The 7,945-nt window shown below is 38.0% G+C and overlaps 1 non-coding gene across 1 annotated transcript; it reads left to right on the top strand.

The window, feature by feature from the left end:
- The first annotated feature begins 246 nt into the window (after nucleotides 1-246).
- On the top strand, nucleotides 247-331 carry TRNAE-UUC. Its single transcript has one exon. It is a non-coding gene; the product is annotated as a tRNA-Glu (tRNA).
- The last annotated feature ends 7,614 nt before the right edge of the window (nucleotides 332-7,945 follow it).

The following is a 7,945-nucleotide window of genomic DNA, read 5'->3' as shown; positions in this document are numbered from 1 at the left end:
GACCAGAAGAAAAGAAGAATGAAAATTATTTTATTGTTGGGTGCCTGGGTGGCTCAGTTGGTTAAGTGTCCGACATAGGCTCTGGTCATGATCTTGCAGTTCATGAGTTTGAGCCCTGCATCGGGCTTTATGCTAACAGCGCAGAGCCTGGAGCCTGTCTTAGATTCTGTGTCCCCCTCTCTCTCTCTGCCCCTCCCCTACTCTCTCTCTCTCAAAAAAAGCATTAAAAAAAGAAATTGCTGGGGCGCCTGGGTGGCTTAGTCGGTTAAGCGTCTGACTTTCGCTTAGGTCGTGATCTCGCGGTTCGCGGGTTCGAGCCCCGCGTCGGGCTCTGTGCTGACTGCCAGCTCAGAACCTGGAGCCTGTTTCAGTCTGTGTCTCCCTCTCTCTCTGACCCTCCCCTGCTCACGCTGTCTCTCTCTCTCTCCTAGAAATAAATTAAAAAAAAAAAAGAAAGAAATTTCTTTATTGTTGTCTTTTACTGTTTGAAAAATTCACATTATAGAGGATAATGACCCACAGGTTTTTTTAAAAAATGTTTATTTATTTATTTTGAGAGAGATAGAGAGTGGGGGAGGGGCAGAAAGAGAGGGAGACATAGAATCCCAAGCAGGCTCCATGCTGCCAGCACAGAACTCTACACGGGGCTCAAACTCAAAGACTGTGAGATCGTTACCTGAGTCAAGATCAAGAGTCAGTTGCTTAACCAACTGAGCCACCCAGGCATCCCAGACCCACTGCTTTTTAATCTCACTGATAAATTAGTAGAAAGGAATAGATAAGAGTGAAGAGGAATGATTTTAGTTGAACTTCAATAAAATATCCTTATTGTTTATTTTTTATATCATAGGTTTCTCAAAATAGGGTATTTCTTATCTGACTGATATGATTTAGGTGCCATCTTGTCACAAGATAAAGTCTATAAAGGTGGAGGAAGGGTATGTATGTTTAAGGTAGAGGATGAATCTTTATTGAACTCATACTACGGAGTGCATACTATGAGTTTTTTTTACATGAACTATTTCATTTAATCAAGAGTGCAATAAGTAAGTTATTTCTACATTTATTTTATCAATGAGAAAACTGAAAAAAAAAAAAGCTAAGTAACTTGATCAGTGTTGTATAGCTATGATATGTCAGAGTCAGGATTTACATCCAGGTGTGTCTGACTCTAAATTCCATATTCTAAACCCTTCATATTTTACTATGATGCCCAATAAATAATTGTTGACGGGCTCCTCTCTATTCAAGTTAAGAGAGTGGATCCATTGTTTTCTCTTAGCCTTTTCTACAGGTATATTATCAGAAACACTTGGCTATAATGAGAATAATTTCTGGTATTATCATAGTAGTAGACATCTTTGTGTTGCCTGACTACCATCTTTGCCCTTTTTTGGGGCAATAGCATTGTTTTCCACATTTGGTTTTTAAATTTTTTTTAACTTATTTTTAGTTTTTAAGTTTTTAATGTTTATTTATTTTTGAGAAACAGAGCGAGACAGAGAATGAGTGGGAGAGGAACAGAGAGAGAGGGAGACACTGAATCCAAAGCAGACATCATGCTCTGTGCTTTCAACACAGAGCTCAAACTCATGAACTGTGAGATCATGACCTGAGCTTAACCACCTGAGCCACCACATTTTTTTCTGCTGAAGGTATGAATTCCTTTCACTTCAGTTTACCTCCAGTTATAAGGCTGGGCACATAATCTAGTCCTGATTTAGAATAGCCTATTCTTCTGACCACAGCTCTTGATTTTTCATGTTGCCCAAGCTGATTTTACCTTCTGCTAGAATCATTAGGGAAGATGATTCCTATATTCTGGGATTGTTAAGCATGTAGGAAGCAAGGCTGAGACTGCTAGTAGTAACTGTTCCCATTAATTGGAGACAAAAAGAGATTGAAATATAAGCAATAAAAAGAGTCAAACCCTAATGATATTCTTTAAGACCCTATGTCTACCCACACTTTAACCTAATTATTTTTATTCTTTAAAAGGATGTGACTCTATAATGTTTTTGGTATCTTAGGCTTAGTTGCAACCAAATTGTTTTTAAAATGCACAGAAGTCTGTGATTGTTATCTTATTTTGTGTAAGTGGCTTGATAAATCACATATCTGTAGTCAGTGAAGCAGCACTAATTACAACTGATAATAGTGGACACAAAGCCTGATCCAGACTTTTTGAAGACTTTGGCACCTGCCCTTGGTTCCCAGATTGTTTCTGGACTGCTGTGGGAGATCAGCTGGTTGGCCAGAAAATACCATTAGTGCCTTAGACTCTATAATGCCTGGCAGAATGCCTGAATTTGCCTTGATTGAGCCATCTCTCCTCCCTGTGGAGGTTGCTGTAAACTCCAGGTATAATGCCAAATTAGAATTGAGGTACTGCTTTATTGTCAATTGCACTTGTGTTCAGAACTCCCAATAGCTTTCCAATCAACTTGGTTGGAGCATAGGGCTTAGTCTCAAACATAAGCAAACTCTCTCCACCCTCTGATTCAAATCTTCTTTCCAGTCAGTTATAAGCTCACAGTGCCCAGTAACAGGAGTAAGAAATGCAAGAGACAATGATCAGCAGGTCAGACATTAATCAAGAATCTAAATGTGGGTTGGGTTCCTGCACAGGCAGGAAATAGTGGAGAAAGCCACACCCAAATGAACAATGTGAATTTCAGTGCTTCCTTCAACTAGAAAATATAGCCCAGTCAATGCCTTGGATTCTGTCCAGGGAATCAGATTGAGGAAAAGGAGTAAACAATCCACAGATTTGGGTACTTTAGCATCATCATCATCACCATCATAATGCATGTTAGCAATATATCTCATGAGTGATTTCTGACACAAAGATGTACAGCAAACAGTGCTTGAGTACTGGTCAACATTCTGGGAATCACTGCACTATTCTCAGAAATCTTTATGTATGTTACTTCTTTGAGTTTAATGAATATGTTTATATTTTCACCTATATGTGGACAATGCTCTCCTAAGATATACCATACTGAGGAAAAAAATCTCTATATTGTGGTATAGCAATCTACTGAAGAAAAGTGCTGTATATATGTTTTTCAACAGGTCATATTACAGGGTGTGTCTCTTAACAGAATCATTGAACCAGAGCGAAGGTCCTTAGGGGACTACTTGAGATCATCTTTCTAACTCAGTAATTCTCAAGCTTAACTGTACAACAGAATGCCTGGAGAACTTACTAAAAACACTGGTTCCTGGGCTCCACTCAAGACCTACTGAATCAAGATCTTTTGGCAGGGCAGTAGGGCATAAGCATACTTATTTATAACACCTTTCTCAGGTGATTCTTATGCCAGTTCACAAAATAGCCCTTGGAGATCCATTCATCTTTTACCTTCAAGTTAAAAAACATCACTCTGAAATCTTATGAGCTAGATAAAACTCTAACCTGTTTTCAAAGATGTTTACAAAAATATATCTGCAACCTCTCTCAACAAAATTTTTATTCAATAAACTTCATTTTCAAAATATTCTATCTCATCACACATAAATCCCTGGTATTGCAGACTAAATATGTTTCCCTCCCCCTTGCTTATTGTTACTGTTGACATTGTTGTTTTGTGCTGCTACTGAGGCCCATGTGGGTTATGGGCCATATACGTGAGGTTATGTCACAGATATGCTTTTTTAGCTTCTTAATTCTCTGTTCTATTTTTAATTTGACTCGTAATTCTAAGGTGTCCATACTCGTAATGTTTTACTGATTCTATTTTTCTTACTAAGATCCATTACTCAAACCTCATCTGGACCTAGGTAAAATGGTTGAAAATGGCATTAAAATTAACCAGATTTTGTCAATTTGTAGGTTGTGGGGGGAGAAAAAGATTATGAAAAGGGACAGAATGAGAGTCTGGGAGCCTCAATGTTAATTTTAGAGGAAATGATGACTCCAATAAGTGTCTCTTTCCCCCCTTCTTTTGCATTCTCCTGGCAGCTAATCCGCTTGGCATAATCCTCTTAACTGCATGTGTTCTATCAATATTTTATCTGATCTACTTCTCTGACAATCCTTTCTATGGTTTGCTAGCTTCCACCTATTTCTGAGAACCTTTAAATATTACAGAGGGAAATCAACTCTGTTTCTCCATTTTTATACAAATTGGGATTCTTGGGAGCTTAGAAAATGGAGAGACCTTTGTACAGTCTGGGGGCAATGTTTCCAGCTTTTAAAGTTTGGTAGAGAGAGATATAAGCATGCCTTCTTCCTCATCTCCAAGCTGGCTCATGTTATGTGTACCGTTAGTATGGGCCAGAGGATTATCGATCTCAGTCATAAGATGCAAGATAAAAGGAACCATGAACATGAACACTGGCCCACATGCCTAGGTACTGAGAACATTGATCAGTGTGTGTTAAAGTTCTTTAATAGGCTTGACTATTTCTTTTGGTTACATCATCAAGGAAATTAGAGCATGATGAGGGACATCCTTCACTTTCCATTGATAAGAACAGGGATTCTCTTCCTATAGACCCAGCCCTATCTGTGTTCTACCTTCTGTGGGGTATGATCTCAGGGATAAAAAGGCATGACCACTTGCCCCAGTACTTCAGTACCTCTGCTTGACATTATACCGTAATTAGTTCATCCAGTTGGGAATTCAAATCTCTCTAAATTAAAATACTCCTGAGAAGGGTCTAAACTTAATCCCTTTATCAGCTTATCCTTTAATTATCAATTAATACTTTAGGAGAGATTAGCTGGCAACTGATGGGAATCAAGATAGTGGTGGCACAGCGAGTTCTCCTGGTTTTGCTACTCATCAGCAAGGTGACCTTGATTTTTAGGTTTATTTAGGTCCTGGGTTTTCCTTTTCTTAAGTAAAGAGGCTAGGTAATAGGATCTTGGACTTTCTTCCAATTCTGGTTCCATAAGAGAGTTCCAAATGCATTCCTAGATTTCTAACTGGTTAGGAATGATAAGAGACTTCCTTCATGGCTTTTTTTATTGTGTTCCTAGAACTTAGGCCATACAATCATGGGTCTAGTGAAATGAAAAGAGTGTGGCCAGAGAGTGAAAACCATGGGAAGCCTAGATTGCCACAGAATTGCTTAGTTGCAAACCCTGAACAGCTGCATCCCAGAGATGAGTTTGCAAAGGAAGAGTTTGTATGGGATGTCACAGCTCAATAGCAGAAAAATAGGCTGATACGATCAGAAAGCATGCCAGGCCATTGTGGACATCTGCCGTGCAGAATGACATCAAGTGGCTGTCTGAACACGATCTACAGTCCCTCTCTTGACTTTGAAGAGACCCTTGGGCTCCAAACTTCAAATCTGCACAGATAGCACTATAGCCAGCAGGCCTAGCTTTCTCATGTCAACATGATGCAAATGTTTCTGTGGATAGAGAGCTTGGAGTCACCAAACTGCATTCCAGTGTGATCTCTCTCTCTCTCTCTCTCTCTCACACACACACACACACACATGTAATATTATTATTACTTTGAGCTTTCCTATATCCAAAACAGTGGACTAAGTGTTTTACATACTTTATCACATTCAAGTTGTGACCTTGGGTTCTTAATGTCTGTGGATCTTCCTATCATTATTAATAAAAATGGAGCATTGGAACATTTTGGCCATATCCAATAGTAGTAACTAGAATTAACTGAATGCTTACTATTCACTAGACACCGGAGGAAGTCCTTTTTGTGCATTATTATATTATTTAATACTTAATAATCCTAAGAAGTAGGTAGGAATTATGATTATTTCCATTTTACAGGTGGAGAAACTGAACTGGACCAAATGGGATTAAGTAGCACTGAATAGAATATGTAAAAGGAAGGGGCTTCATGTTGCTTGTTTTTCCTGAATATTGCTGCTATAACCCAGAATTACCCTAAAGGTGATTTCTGTCGTTAGTCTTGATTCCATGAAGTCATTTCATCTCAATGAAGTCCAAAAGGAAGACTCTTTGTTCTCAGTTGTGTGGATGGAGGTAGTGAGGTGGTCATGAGAAACAGAATCCAAGAGGTGTTCTGTAGCTGGATAGAAACTGCGTGTTAAGAGTGCATATGAATTCCAGAGTTCTTTCATGAGGTCTTATTGACTAACTTCCTAAAGTAACCAAATAAATATCAATAAACTAAATCCATCCCTTTATTTCTCCTTACACCTTCTTTTCTGCATTGTCTTCCAGAGTTCTGTCTTACTGAGCTTTCTATGCTCCAGTTTTTATGATCTGAAAAATGCAGTTAATAATACCTTTTACTGGCTGGTGTGTGTGTGGAAGGAAGGTAAATAGGAGAATTAAATAAGATAGCAGACATTAAGGTACTTTGTCAATGATGAACCAATATAGATGTTGGGCCTAATAGTAACCATGTTGATTGCTGATTTAGTATTTGTTACTGCTACAGGACTACATCTCTCTTATTTGGAAGAAATGACTTCTGATATTTATTTTCTTCTTTAAAAAGATTGCCATTTGCTAATTTTCTTCCTTCTCTGTGAAATAAAATTATATCAAGGAGAATTGAAAATTAAAAAAAGAAGCTGTGCAGTAATTGGTAGGGAAAGGATAATGAGAAGAAAAGCAGACAACTGTCTGCTGTTTAGCATATCTGTGAGTGTGTTAATTTAATTAGAACTGCCCTGTATAAATATTAAACTCAATTCACTTTCTTTTATAGCTCCTTTGCTTTTCAAAGTATTCCCAGTTACAGATTATCTTTTTAGAATTCTTCTGTGAGTTTGAGGGAGTTAATGGCAGAAAGACAACCCAAATTTAAATGAACTGAGAGAGCTTTTTATCTTATCACACTTTGTCTCCCTCTGTTAGTTTGCTTTGCCTGGCTCCTGGCCCAGAGGCAAAAGGAGTGCTTGATTTTCTTGCCTTCCTAGGTGGAGGTGATGCAACAACTTCCCTTTGGTAGAATATATATATTTTGTTTTGTTTTTCTAGAAGGAGGATTAGATTGTTTTATGTCTCCATGCTCCCAATCATCTGTGAAAAATCACCCAACTTTTTTCCAGGCCACTGGCCAGGATGTGGGATATGGTTTAGATGGTTGTTTCCTTTGATTTTCCTGAAAAATCCATGAGGTTAGAATAACATTATCCCCATTTTACAGATGAAGGCAGTCAGTAAGTCAGAGAGCCAATCATGTTTGAACTCAAGGATACATTTTAGTGTTATAAATGTTGCGCTTAATTCCTAGATTGCACTTTGGATAGACGTGGGATAATGGTAGTGAAACAATTGCCCATGGAAGTAGTTTGAAGTGAATTTAGGAGAATGATAGAATCCCATAGGCAGAAGGGACTTCTCTCATTGAACCTATCTTTTAGGATGAAGGCAAGGGAAGGATAGTCCTGTAAATATACAGTCACATCCTGTCTTTATTTAAAGTTTTGGCATTTTGTTCATCATGGACTTTTGTATTCATTTTTAAAAAGTTGCTTTAAAATATTATTTATTGACTACTGAACAGGTTTTTGGGTACTTCTTTAAATTTTGTGCTCAAGACAAGTAGGATACTGTCTCATCCTAGTCCCAACACTGTATAGCAGACACAATACTAGGTAGTCTACTAGTCCTATTCCTTCATTTTCCACATGAAGAAACAGAGGCTTTAAATAACAATACTAATATTAATAACCCATGTCTCCTGATTCACAGTTCAGTGCTCTTCCTGCTATAGCAAGTGGAAAAAGTATTGTGACAGATGAACGTCACTAGAGTGTGATCTCATAATAAAACCTGACTAAATATACCAGGGCAAAAAGTGTAGAGTCCATGAATTGCACATGTCTGTTTAGCACCAAATCTTCTTCTCATCCAACAAGTAGAAATAGCTGCAAGTTGCAACAGGTAGAACTTAAATTAGGCTGAAAGAACTACTTTATAGTAGTGGAAGATGAGGTGTACTGGGTTCTAGAAAATGACATAAAATAAGAGTGGTAAATGCAA

This window comes from Hyaena hyaena, unplaced genomic scaffold, assembly GCF_003009895.1.
Source record: "Hyaena hyaena isolate Hyena2069 unplaced genomic scaffold, ASM300989v1 scaffold_1016, whole genome shotgun sequence".
Classification (NCBI taxonomy): Eukaryota; Metazoa; Chordata; class Mammalia; order Carnivora; family Hyaenidae; genus Hyaena; species Hyaena hyaena.
The sequence above is the reverse complement of the archived record's forward strand: the minus strand, read 5'-3'. Positions and strand labels throughout refer to the sequence as shown.